This window comes from Rhinolophus ferrumequinum, chromosome 8 (assembly GCF_004115265.2).
Source record: "Rhinolophus ferrumequinum isolate MPI-CBG mRhiFer1 chromosome 8, mRhiFer1_v1.p, whole genome shotgun sequence".
NCBI classification, from domain to species: Eukaryota; Metazoa; Chordata; class Mammalia; order Chiroptera; family Rhinolophidae; genus Rhinolophus; species Rhinolophus ferrumequinum.
Window position 1 is genome coordinate 54,825,692 of NC_046291.1, and position 14,192 is coordinate 54,839,883.

Below are 14,192 nucleotides of genomic sequence, written 5' to 3' on the forward strand. Positions count from 1 at the left end.
AGTAATGGCAACAAATATTTGCTGATGAATCCTGGAATTGGATTAGGAAGTAATTCAGGAAAAACATTGCTGACTCTGTGGTTTTAAAAGACACCAAAATTGCTAAAAAAAAAATGCCCAAGTTCCATTCATTGCAGGAATCAAGTATTGGAGTTATGTATTACTTTCTGAAATTGAAAGAACTATGCGTCCATGGAGAGACAAAGGAGAGCTGGCTCGGAGGAACTTTGAGTTTAAATTCTATTTCCTTCAAGAGCAATTCCTTAGTCCTCCATCTCGATCGTGACTCTGTGCAGAAAGAATATTTGTGTGTTCCATCAGGATCCCTGTGTATTTCTTTCCCTGCAGGGCTGAAAGGGCTCCATGTTCATCCTATTCCGTGGCAATGTCTCCCCCATTGTTGACACACATCAGTCCAAAACCTGCAAGATAATGTTTTTCTAGCTTCCTAGTGTAAGCTAATATTTCTTTCCTCCTCTATCTTTGGGGAAAAGAAATCATTTGCTGGGTTTGATGATAACAAAGTGGCCCTACTTACATCCCTAAATGTCAGCCGTGAAAGACATTTTAAGGGCTTTTGAGAAAAATCGGAATTTGTGGCTTGGAAAATGGCTTTCAAACTCAAGAGGAGCAGGAGCAGTTCTGCTTAGCAGTGCAGGGAAGGGAAATTGTGGAGCTGGCAGCCTTGAAAGGTTTTCACAGAGAGGACGACTTCACAAGCGAAAAGCCAAGGAGAATATTCACAGTATGATGTGGGGTAGAGGGAAGGCCGCTCCACTCCTGAGCCTGGCACTGTGCTGTCCCTTTAGCTCCTCAATCTCTGTTAAGAGCATTTAGGTCTTCCTTACCCTCTTAGCCTGGATGGGGAAAAGCTCAGCCTCTTCCACCTAAATTCAGTCTAGACAAGACCAGCATGTTTTAAAAATAGTATTTGGGAGAAAATGAGATAGGAAAGCAGAACAAATCTCCCCAGAAAATATTCAAAACCCCAAACACTGACCGAGTCAAGAAGCCATCTCCTAAAGTGACAAGAGCCTGGGCACGGTTGGCTTGGCTGTGTCACATCACACAGTCTGTTTCCTTTGGTCACCTAAGGCCTATCTGCCTGGGAGTGAAATGAACTATATATGTTCCCGACTTTAGTAAACAAGGTTGAGCTGCTGCTTCGTCTTGGGGAGATTTCTGTCCTTCCCAATATGACTTCTTAGTCTCTCTCTCTGGGTGTTGGCTCCCAAGTCCCAAGCCTTATCAATGTTGGGGTTTTTTAAAAAGCATAAACGTGATCATATCCTTCTTTTGTCTGAAAGCCTTTATTAGTTCCCATTGCCCTTGGGGTAAGGCCCCAAGTCCTCACTGTTAAGGATTACCAGGCCCCAAGGAATCAACCGGCCACATCCTCCAGGGCTGCCACATCCACTTAGCCCCTGACTCACTGGACCGCCTTCAGTCCTTAAACCTCCTGGGCTGTCTCTTAGGTCTGGGCGTTTGCACGTGCTGTTTCCTGCCTGCAACACTCTTCTCGCTCTTCTTCCCTTGGCTAACTTCCCATCATCGTCAAATTCTCATCCTAAATGCGCTGGTTCCAGAGAGTTCCCTCACTCTCCAGAGAAAGGAAGGGCCTCTGCCTGAGGGTCTAGGAGATGCCCATGCTCCCTCTTTATTCAGTCACCATGTTTGTAACATTATGCGTCATCTGTCTTTCCTGCCATACAATGAGCTCCACAAAAGTGGGGCTGGTCGGAGGCCTGGAGCGTCACACAGTTTTTCAGATGGGTCAATCAGGTTTGGGAAGATTTATCCCTGGGCTTTAGGCTGTCCTGAACTGACCTCATGATACACGTGTTAGCAAACATGTCCTGTAAAGAGCTAGCAAGTACATGTTTTTAGGCATAGAGGTGGGGGGTATAGTCTGTCATCTTCATCTTCTTTTCAGTTCTCCTTCAATATCAGTAGCGAGTTCCTAATGTCACTCCCAGTCTTTGGTGAATGTTAGCTCACTCGTTTGTTGCGCCAGGCTGGTCTCTTGACGTCACACTAGCAGCCTTGGTGTGATGGCCCATGATGGGCACTGACGTTTTGTACTCCTAGGATTTTTGATTTGTTCCTGGCATGGCTTGTAGGACCCTGTATCTCCTCCAGTTTGGGCAGCCTCATGCCCCTGAGGCACTGCTCACTCAGCCCTCTCTATGAGGTCTTTCAATGTCCCAGGTTCTCTCAGGTGACAACCCCGTGCTGCTCTCATCCCCGCCCCTCTCCCTCCAGTACTGTTCTTACAGAATATAGTTGCTAATGTTCTAAGGTAGAAAAATCTTTGATATGTCTACCAGTAAAGGTCAGAAGAGAGTTCTTTAATATGGGTTTCTCTGTTGATAAGATTACATATTATCAAAGAAAAGAAAACTTCAACCCTGAATAGTTAAACTGAAGCATATATAGAACACAGGTTATAGAGTATATGCCACTTAGTAAAGAGGGACACGGGTGTTAGCATGGACAATTAATTCATGGGAGATCCCATGATTAGGTGGTCAAAGTCTGCCAACCAGTGCTGAGAAATCTTGATTTCCTACTATTAATGCTTAGATTCTCAAGTTTGTTGAAAGATACGTTATTCTGAAAGACCCTGAAAAATTAGTTCCCAAAGAGATTTTTTTGGAGATTAAAATAATTTACTATATAAAAATGCAGAGTGAAAAGGAAATAGTATGGTACCTTATTTTTAACTCTGAATTTATGTTGGTTAAAGTAAAATTTTGTTATTGTGAATTGTTGAGAAAGCCTAATTTAAGCTTCCTGCAACGTATGACACCCAAGCACCTTTCACATGCTTTAGGAAGCTGAAAAACAGATTGTCATCTTTGGTGCAGAGAGAATAGAACTAGATAGCATTACATCTGCTTGTATTATTGAGGAACAACAATGTGATCATAGCATTCTTAAATCATAGAGTGTACCGAGTGAGGAGCAGATACTCATAACCCTGTAAAACAAATCTGTTTATCACTGGAAACCAGATTCCCACTGTATTTCCAGGATGTTAGAAATTAGCAGAGATATTCTCCGGCATATACTATATGATGTTCCCAGGATCTTGTCTAATGAAAAGGGAATTAACCAGTGGGAGAAAACTAATTGTATATCAGTTTCATTCAACATTTATAATGCTATGAAGCAATTGATCTAACACCAACTCTTGGAAACATTGCAAGGCCTTCGTTTATTCTTTCTAGTAACTTTGGTATCTCATTACACTTTCCCAAACTTAGTGTTATAAAATTGCCACTGTCTTTGTCGGAGCATGCAAGTAATTAACATTTTTAGCACAATGGCTTTCAAAAGTCATCACTGCCATCTGTAAACTGGCCAGAGATAAGGCAACTAACTTCCATTTCTGACTCAGTAACAGTCAGATACTACACAACGCATGCCCTGTAGCACTGGAGAGTATACATCTTTCCAAGGAGAGCTCCTTTGTATATCAAACGGGATCTGTGGACGACCAAAGTCCAGAGTGATGCACTGAATGCTGAGGAAGAAAACAAACAAAAGTACAGCCCCAGATATTTGGTAGCTGGGGTACCATTCACACCTAAGCCATGTTATGCTCTATTTAGAAATAAACAATCTCACAGAATACTATTAGAGTTTTCCAGAGAAATAGGACCAATAGGATAGATAGATAGATAGATAGATAGATAGATAGATAGATAGATAGATAGATAGATAGATATAGATATTCCCATATAGTGATATTTATATTTATAAAGAGATTTTTTATGAAGGATTGATTTGCATGATTATGGAGGCAGATAATTCCACAATCTGCAAGCTGGAATCCCAGGGAAGCTGGTGAGCCCAAGGCCTGGGAACCTGGGGAATCAATGGTGTGAATCCCAATCTGAGTCTGAAGGCCTGAGAACCAGGAGCTCCAATGTCCGAGGGCAGGAATAGATGGATGTCCCAGCTAAAGCAAAAGAGCAAGTACACCCTCCCTCAGCTTTAAAAAGTAATAATTAATGTTTATTGAAATATAATTAACATACAACATTGTGTACAACATATTGATTTGACATGCTTATACATTGCAATATGATTGCCACCATAGCTTTTAGCTGATACCTCTATCAAGTCACATAATTATCATTTCTTTTTTTTTATTATTAGTTTCAGGTGTGCAAGACATTTACACCCCTCACAAAGTGAGAACCCCCCTCCCTCAATCTACTACCCCTCTGACATTGTATATAGCTGTTACAGTTTCATTGACTCTATTCTCTATGCTGTACTCCACATCCTGTGACTACACACACACACACACACACACACACACACACACACACACACACACACATATATTAAATTATAGTTCACATACAATATTATTCAGCTTCAGCTTCAGGTGTACACTGCAGTGATCAGGCATCTACACCATCCATGAAGTAGTCTCCTTAATAAGACAAGTGTCCATCGGATACCCTATAAAATCTTTACAACTTTATTGATTGTGTTCCCCAAACTGTCTTTGGTATCCCTGGGGCAATCTTGTGGTTACCAATTTGTGCTTTCTAATCCCCTCACCTTCTCTCTCATTTCAATGCTCCTCCCATCTAGCAACCCACAGTTTTTACTCTATATCTGAGACTTTCTGGTTAGTTTGTTCATTTATTCTATTCGTTAGATTCCACATGTAAATGAGATCATATGGTATTTGTCTTTTTCCATCTGATTTATTTCACTTAGCATAATATTCTCTAGGTCCATCCATATCATTGCAAATGGTAAGATTTCATTCTTCTTTATGGCTGAGCAATACTCCTTTGTATAAATGTACCACAGTTTCTTAATCCAGTCATCTACCCATGAGCATTTAGGTTGTTTCCATGTCTTGGCTATTGTGAACAGCACTGCAGTAAACATAGGGGTGCATACATTATTTCGAATTAGCATTTAGTATTTCTCTGGATAGATACCTAGGAGTGGAATTGCTAGGTCATAAGGTAGTTCCATTTCCAGTTTTTTGAGATACCTCAATACTATTTTCCATAGTGGCTGCTCCAATTTGCAATCACACCAAAAGTGCACAAGCGTTCCCTTTTCTCCACATCCGCGCCAGCACTTGATGTTTGTTGATTTATTGATGATAGCCATTCTGATTGGAGTGAGGTGGTACTTCATTGTGGTTTTTACTTGCATTTCTCTAATGATTAGTGAGGTTGAGCATTTTTCATACGTCTATTGGCCATCTGTATGTCCTTAGAGAAATGTCTCTTCACGTGTTCTGCCCATTTTTCAATTGGGTTGTTTGTTTTTTGGTATTAAGTTGAATGAATTTTTAAAATAAATTTTGGATATTAACCCCTTATCAGATGTATCATTGACAAATATCATCTCCCATTTGGAAGGATGCCTTTTTGTTTATCGATGGTTTCCTTTGCTGTGAAAAAAGCTTTTTAGTTTGATGTAATCCCATCTGTTTATTTTTTCTTTTACTCCTTTTGCCTGAGGGGATATATCAATAAAAATATTACTAAAGATAATGTCTACAAATTTACTTCCTATATTTTCTTCTAGAAGTTTTATGGTTTCAGATCTTACATTTAAGTCTTTAATCCATTCTGAATTTATTTTTATATATGGTGTAAGGAAGTGGTCTGGCTTCATTTTTTTGCATGTGTCTGTCCAGATTTCCTAGCACCATTTATTGAATAGACTGTCTTTACCCCAATGTAAATTCTTGCTCCCATTGTAGTAGATTAAATGACCATATAAGTATGGATTTATTTCTGGGCTCTCTATTCTGTTCCATTGATCTATGTGTCTGTTTCTATGCCAGTACCATGCTGTTTTGATTAGTATAGCCTTGTAGTATGATTTGATGTCAGGTATCGTGATACCTCCCACTTTGTTGTCTCTCAGGATTGCCGTGGCTATTCGGGGTCTTTTATGGTTCCCTATAAATTTTAGGATTATATATTCTGTTTCTGTGAAAAATGTCTTTGGTAGTTGGGTAGGAATTGCGTTGAATCTTTATATATATATACTGCCTTAGGCAGTATGGACATTTAAACTATACTAATTCTTCCTATCCATGAGCCTGGTATGTGTTTCCATTTATTTGTATCTCTTTAATTTCTCTCTTCAGTGTCTTATAATTTTCTGAGTACACATCCTTTACTTTGGTTAAATTTATTCCTAAATATTTTACAGTTTTTGAAGCAATTGTAAATGGGGCTCTCTTCTTAATTTCTCCTTCTGATAGTTTATTATTGGTATATACAAATGCAACTGATTTCTGAATATTAATTTTGTATCCTGCTACTTTCCTAAATTCATTTATCCATTCTAATAATTTTTTGGTGGAGTCTTTGGTGGAGTCATGTCGTCTGCATATAATGACAATTTTATTTCCTCCTTTCCAATTTGGATGCCTTTTATTTCTTTTTCTTGTCTGATTGTTGTGGCTAGAATTTCCAGAACTATGTTGAATAAAAATGGAGAAAGTGGGCAACCTTGTCTTGTTCCTAATGGTTTCCTTAAGGGAAATTGTTTTAGCTTTCCCTATTGAGTATATGGGTTTATCATATATGGCCTTTATTATGTTGAGATATGATCTCTCTATTCCCATTTTGTTAAGAGTTGTTATCATAAATGGCTACTGGATTTTGTCAAAAGCTTTTCCAGTATCTCTTAATACGACAATATGATTTTTATTTTCCATTTTGTTAATGTGGTATATCACATTAATTGATTTGCAGATATTGAATCAATCTTGCATACCAGGAATGAATCCCACTTGATCATAGTGTATGATCTTTTTAATGTATTGCTGAATTCTATTTGCTACTATTTTGTTGAGGATTTTTGCATCTATGTTCATTAGGGATATTGCCCTGTAGTTTTCTTTTTTTTTTTAATGTCTTTGTCTGATTTAAACTAGTCCCAGATTTAAACTTTTTTTTGTAATGTCTTTGTCTGATTTAAACTAGTCCGAGATTTAAACTTTGTCTGATTTTGGGACCAGGGTGATAGTGGTCTCATAAAAAGAGTTTGGAAGCCTTCCCTCCCTCTGGGTTTTTTGGCATAGTTTGAAGAGAATAGGTGATAATTCTTTTTGGAATATTTCATAAAATTCACCTGTAAAGCCATTCGGTCCAAAATTCCAGGGCTTTTGTTTGTTGGGAGCTTGTTGATTACTGATTCAATTTCACTATTAGTAATCAGTCTATCCAGATATTCCATTTCTTCTTGAGTTAGCTTTGGAAGGTTGTATGCTTCTAGAAAAATATCCATTTCTTCCAGATTGTCTGATTTATTGGTGTATAGTTGCTCATAGTATTTTCTTAATTTTTTTTGTATTTCTGCAGTGTCTGTTGTCACTTCTCTTTCATTTCTGATATTATTAATTTGGGTCCTCACTGTCTTTTTTTGATGAGTCTGGCTAAAAGTTTGTCAATTTTGTTCATCTTAAAAAAAAAAAACAGCTCTTGGTTTCATTGATCTTTTGTATTGTTTTTTTTGGTCTCAATTTCATTTATTTCTGCTCTGATCTTTATTAATTCTTTCCTTGTACTCCCTTTGGGCTTATTTTGTTGTTCTTTTTCCAGTTCCCTTAGGTGTAAGGATAGACTGTTGATTTGAGATTTTTCTTGTTTCTTTAGGTAGTCCTCCCTTACTATGAATTTCCCTCTTAGGGAAATGCATGGGATGCTTTCACTGCATCCCATAGATTTTGGGTCATTGTGTTTTCATTTTCATCTTTTTGAGGTATCGTTTGATTTCTTCCTTGATCTCATTGTTGACACATTCATTATTTAGTAACATGTTATTCAGCTTCCATATATTTGTGTGTTTTCCAGTTTTTTCTTGTAATTGATTTCTAATTTCAGAGCACTGTGATTCGAGAAGACACTTGATATGATTTCAATTTTCTTAAATTTATTGAGACTTGTTTTGTGGCCTAACATGTGGTCTATCTTGGAAAATGTTCCATGTGCGTTCGAGAAGAATGTATATTCTGCAGCTTTGGGGTGAAATGCTCTAAAAATATTGATTAAATCCAACTGGTCCAATGTGTCATTTAAGGCCGCAGTTTCCATATTGATTTTCTGTCTGGAGGAACTGTTCCTTGGTGTCAATGGTGTGTTGAAGTCCCTTATTATGATAGTGTTACTGTTGATCTCTGTCTTTATGTCAGTCAATATCTGTTTTATATATTTAGGGGCTCCTATGTTGGCTGCAAGGATGTTTACTAGGATTATGTCCTCTTGTTTATCAATCCCTGTATTATGTAGTACCCTTCTTTGTCTTTATTATGTTCTTCATTTTAAAGTCTATTTTGTCTGATATAAATATTGTTACTCTAGTTTTTTTCTCATTTCCATTTTCATGAAATATCTTACTCTATCCTTTTACTTTCACTGTGTGTGTCTTTACCGTGTGTGTCTTTTGATCTGAGGTGAGTCTCTTGTATACAGCATATGCATAGGTCTTGTTTTCTTATCCACTCAGCCATCCTATGTCTTTTGATTGGAACATTTAATCCATTTACACTTAAAGTGATTATTAATAGGTACATAGTTATTGCCATTTTGTTATTTGTATTTCTGGTCTTCATTAGTTAGATTGTTTTCATCTTTCTTCTGCTTGAAGAAGCCCTGTTAACATTTCCTGCAGTGCTGGCTTGGTGGTAATGAATTCCTTGAGTTTATTTTTTTCTGGGAAGCTCATTATATCTCCTTCAATTTTAAATGATAGCCTTGCTGGGTAAAGCAATCTAGGTTGTAGGCCTTTGTTTTTCATCACTTTGAATATCTCCTGCCACTTCCTCTGGCCTGCAAAGTTTCTGTAGAAAAGTCAGCTGATAGTCTTATGGGAGCTCTCTTGTAAGTAACTTGCTGTCTGTCTCTTGCTGCTTTTAGGATTCTCTCTTTGTCTTCAACCTTTACCATTTTAACTATAAATATAATGTGTTTTGGTGTGGGTCTGTTTGGGTTCATCTTGGTTGGAACTCTTTGCAATTCTTGGGCTTGTATGTCAATTTCCTTCACCAGGTTTGGGAAGTTTTTGGTTATTATTTCTTCAAATATATTCTCAATCCCTTGCTCCCGCTCTTCTCCTTCTGGTATTCCTATTATGCACATGTTGTTGTGCTTGATGTTATTCCATGGGTCTCTTAAACTATTTTCATAGTTTTTATTCTTTTTTTCTTTTTGTTTTTCCAATTGGGTGATTTCTGCTATCTCGTCTTCTAAATTGTTGATTCATTCCTCTGCTTCATCTGCTGGTAATTCCCTTGGGTGTGTTCTTTTTGTTATTGTATTACTGTTATTGTATTTTTTTAATTCTGACTCATTATTTTTTGTGATTTCTGTATCCTTCTTTATGTTCTCACTAAGTTCCTTAAACATTCTTATAATCAGTTTTCGAAACTCTGTCTCTGATAGGTTGGTTACCACTGCTTCATTTAGTTCCAATTCTGGAGGTTTCTTCTGTTCTTTTATTTGGAACATATTTCTTTGTTTCCTCATTCTGGCTGTTTCTCTGTGTTTGCTTTGATGTATTAGGTAAATTCCCTATGTCTCTCAGTCTTTGCTGAGTGGTCTTATGTAGTATGTGTCCTTCATATTTGAATGGCAGTCTCCCTATTCTCCTGTGCGTGTGTTCCAGAGGTGTCCCTTGTGTTGTGTGTATTCTCCTGTTGATGTTGAGCTTTACTTGCTTTTGGCTTGTCAGTGGGTGGGATTGACTCCCAGGCTGACTAGCTGTGAGAATTGGCTATGCCCACAGTATACGAACTGCTGTGTGAGGGTGACCACTCAGATGAGGCTTGGCCCCTATGGCCTCTTGTGTTTGTAGAGAATTCCCTTTGGGTGTTTCACTTGTAGGTCTAACCCGGTAATGCTCTGGTTTGGCCTGGAGTAGATCTCTGTGTGTGTTGATTCTTGAGCCTCTTCGTCTGGACCCTTGTATGGGGTGATTTCAGAAAACAAACCAATAAGCACAACAACAAAAACAAATACACTAACACATAAAAACAACCGACAAACAACACTCAACACAAACAAAAATATTAAAAATACAGAAAGCAAAACAAAAAAACAGCAATAACAAAAAATATCAATACAGAAAAACAGAAAGGAGGAAAAGTGGAGCAAGGAAAAGAAAAATGAAAAGAAGAGAGAGATGTGGAAAAAAAATAAAAAAGAAAAAAATGTATATATAACTTACTTAAAATAATAATATAAAACAAACATACAAAAAACAGCACCAGTCTTGGCTTAAGTCTGCCAAGCTATCTCCAGGTTGTCTTTTGCTGTACAAAGACTCCTCTGCATTGTGTGGAGGTGGAAATGGCCACCTGGCACCCAGAGTGACCTGGCAATGCAGTTCCAAGTGGGTGGTGCTATGGGGTGTGGTTGGTAGTTTTTACAAAGTCAGTGCAGTTTCTGCTCTCGCTTGCACATACGCACGCTAAGAGCACCACAGCTAGCCACTGGGAGCTGGCTTCTTCTCTGTGCACAGATCTCGTGGTTCTTAGGGCATTCCTTCTGTTGGGCGGTGTGGAAGGCACGAGATTTCTGAGCTGCTACAAGCCCAGGGCTGTCTCTGCAAGCTGCTGCTAATATCTGCATGTGTCTCAGCAGCTCTAATTGCCCTGCCAAGAGCCACTGCGAAAAGGTGGGAGCTGGGTAAACAGGTGCCTTTGTCTCCCCGGCCAGCCCAGCAGTGTCACAGTCTTCCCAGCCTCTTCTCTTGGTCACAGCTACAAACTGGCTTTCTTCCGGTTCCTGGGGTTTGCAGCTCCTCTGTAATCTGACACTACTCCTTTCCGTTCTGGGACCAGTTTAAAACTGGAAGAGCAGGGGGTAGGAGAGCTATGGGAGAGTGGGGGGAAGGGTCTAGGCACCCTGCTTTCTCTGCTCTCCACCTGACCATGAGAGCCCAGTTCTCAGCTGAGGTCTGTGCCTCAATCTCTGGGCTCCGCCGTCCTCTTTACTGATCCCGTGGCAGGTCAGAACTGTGGGGCGCAGGGAGAGAGCACACAGCCTGGCTGTTGGAAATCTCTGGTCTATGTCCTGGGGCCCGTGTCTTCGCGGCTGTGGGCCACATCTCTGTGCCTAAAGGCTGCATCTCTGCACTTCCCCCTTCCCTCTTCCCCAGCTCCTCTGGTTTGCCCACCTTCAGGTAATCCTCCTGTATATCTCTTAGCTGTTCTGCGTGATGAGCAGAGAATCCTTTGAAGAGTTATAGATGAGTTCAATTCATGGTAACTTCCAGGGGAGAACTCAAGAAGCCCACCTCACACCGCCATTTTTCCACTGATCTTTTTAATGCCAAAGCTATCATTTCTTTTTGTGGTGAAGACATTTAAGATCTAGACTCCGAAAATTTGAAGTATACAATACAGTGTTGTGGACTGTAATCACTGTGCGGGGCACTAGATCTCTAGAACTTATTCATCTTCTAGTTGCAAGTTTGTACCCTGTAACAACATCTCTCCAACTGCCCAACCCACAAGCTTCTGGTAATCCCCATTCTGCTCTCTGTTTCTATGAGTTCACCTTTTTCAGATTCCACGTATAAATGATATCAGACAATATTTGTCTTTCTTTGTCTGGTTCATCTCACTGAGCATAATGCCCTCAAGGTTCATCCATGCTATCATGAATGGCAGAATTCTTTGCTTTCTCATTGCTGAACAGTATTCCATTGTGTGTGTGTGTGTGTGTGTGTGTGTGTGTGTGTGTGTGTGTGTACCACATCTTCTTTATCCAGTCATCTGTTGACAGACACTTAGGTAGTTTCCATATCTTGAGTATTATGAGTAATGCTGTAATACATATGGGAGTGTAGATATCTTTTTGATATCCTATTTTCATTTCCTTTGGATATATACACAGACGAGGGATTGCTGGATCATGTGGTAGTTGTATTTTTAATTTTTTGAGGAACCTGCATACTGTTTTCCATAGTGGCAGAACTAATATACCCCACCAACAGTACAAAAGAGTCCTCTTTCTCCACATCCTCGCCAACCCTGTTATCTCTTGTCTTCTTGATGATAGCCATTCTAACAGGTGTGAGATGATGTCTGATAGTGGTTTTGATTAGCATTTCCCTGGTCATGAGTGTTGAGCATCTTTTCATATACCTGTTGGCCATTTGGATTTTTTTTGCAAAACGTCTATTCAGTTCTTCCACCCCCAGTTTCCCTGCCTTTTTGTTCTGTTCAGGCCCTCAAAGGGTTGAATGAATGATGTCCATCTACACTGGTGAAGGTGATCTTCTGCTGATTCAAACGATAATCTCTTCTGGAAACATACTCACAGACACACCCAGAAATAATGTTTCACCAGCTATATGGGCATCCCTTACCCCACTCAAATTCACACATAAAATTAAACATCTCACCAACCTCAGACAAGGTCACTCTAAGACCAGGATAAAATGAGACAAAGCAAGCACAACTCATAATTTTGTCCAATGTACAGGACAAAACAAAGTCACTGAGCAGCCTACAAAATACCAAACATCCCCTCTCTTGCTAAATGAGTTCCTGCTGTTTCTTTTCCTAACCATAAAATTGCTCTGGCTTTTGGACAGCATCCAATCTGGAGCAAACCTCCACTTCCTTGGACCCTTTCCCAAATCACCTAACTAAAACCCAAGTCTTATAATATGTTCTTCCTAACACCCTCTTTCTGAGAAACACACGGTCCTCCACAATATGTTTTCTTTTGCTGCAATGAGTAATAAGTCCAGATTGTTCAGGTACAGGTATATTCCTGGTGGTCTTTAGTTGAAGGGCATGACATTGCTATGCGTATAGAAATCCATGCTATGCATGAATTTTTGTCTTTGAGAATATTATTTTTTAATAGCAAAATAGAGATCACAAAAGTCATTACATTCAGCAAGAAGGAAAAGGTAAGCAAATCTAATGTGAGACCTAATGTACAGAATTGCTGAGGGGACAGAGAGTGAAATCAAAAAGAGTATGTTGGTTGATCAGCATTCTCCTCCTTAACACAGCATACATTCCTACAAATGACACTAGAAGGAGGGAATAGGAGGTGGGATGGGGTACTGGATCTCTAAGCTTGGAAGGCAAAGGGAACATTAGCTTACCTTCTCCATTTGTGCCAGTTAATGTACAGAAACAGTTTTATTTCATTTTCACATGAGTCTTGCATAGTGGGATTTACCACCATCATCACCAGTCCCTCACTCGAAAGATGGAGAAATTAGGGCCTGGAAATAAGTTAAAAAACATATCTGGTAACATAGAGTGAAGCCGTAGGATCTGTGAGACTCTGAAGTTCACAGGCAAGACACTATGCCAGTGGCTGCTAAATACTGCCAAATATTTACACCTTTTTAAATGAAGAACTAAGCCAGGGAATATGTAATTGGAGACTGAATTTTTTAAAAATGTCTTATTTTAAAATTAGAAGATGCAATATTTAACTATTGTTAAAGTTGTTTTATTATATTCTCATTATCAAAGATTTTCTTTCTTTGCTTTCTAAAAAATTTTTTTGGGGTTAAAATATCAAAATCAATAGAACAAACAAACATTGCAGTCTCTGAATGTAATACTGCTATACTGAACAAATTTTCTGGAATAAAATAATTTTGAATGTGGTTCATTTAATTTTTTTATATGTACTGACCTCATAAGCTACTTAATTAAATCATGTTTCTCACTCTGCTTCTTAATATTGAATTTATTTTTAAAAATTTAATTTTTATTAAAGCATGTTGGTAGATACTATCGTGTTCATAGTACCTTTGACATGATGTCATGAGAAGGGTACTTTACCTCTGTGGTCTTCCTCCCCAAAATACACACTCCCAGTTAAATCATGAGAAAAATCTCATATGAATCCCATTTCAAGGGACATTCCACAAAATAACTGTTCAATATTCCTCAAAATAGTCAAAGTCATTAAAAACAAGCGAATTATGAGAAATTGTCCTAGGCAAGAGGACATTAAAGAAATATGATGACTTAATATAATGTCTTTCTTCTACATTTTCACAACACTTTGTACTATTGGATATTCAATCTTTGCCAGTATTTTGATTAATGGTTTTAGTACTCATTGCTGCTCATTTCCTAAAATTTATTCATTGGGGTTGCAAAGTAATAATTCTTTTAATTTTATAGGACTTTAAGAATCAGGAATACA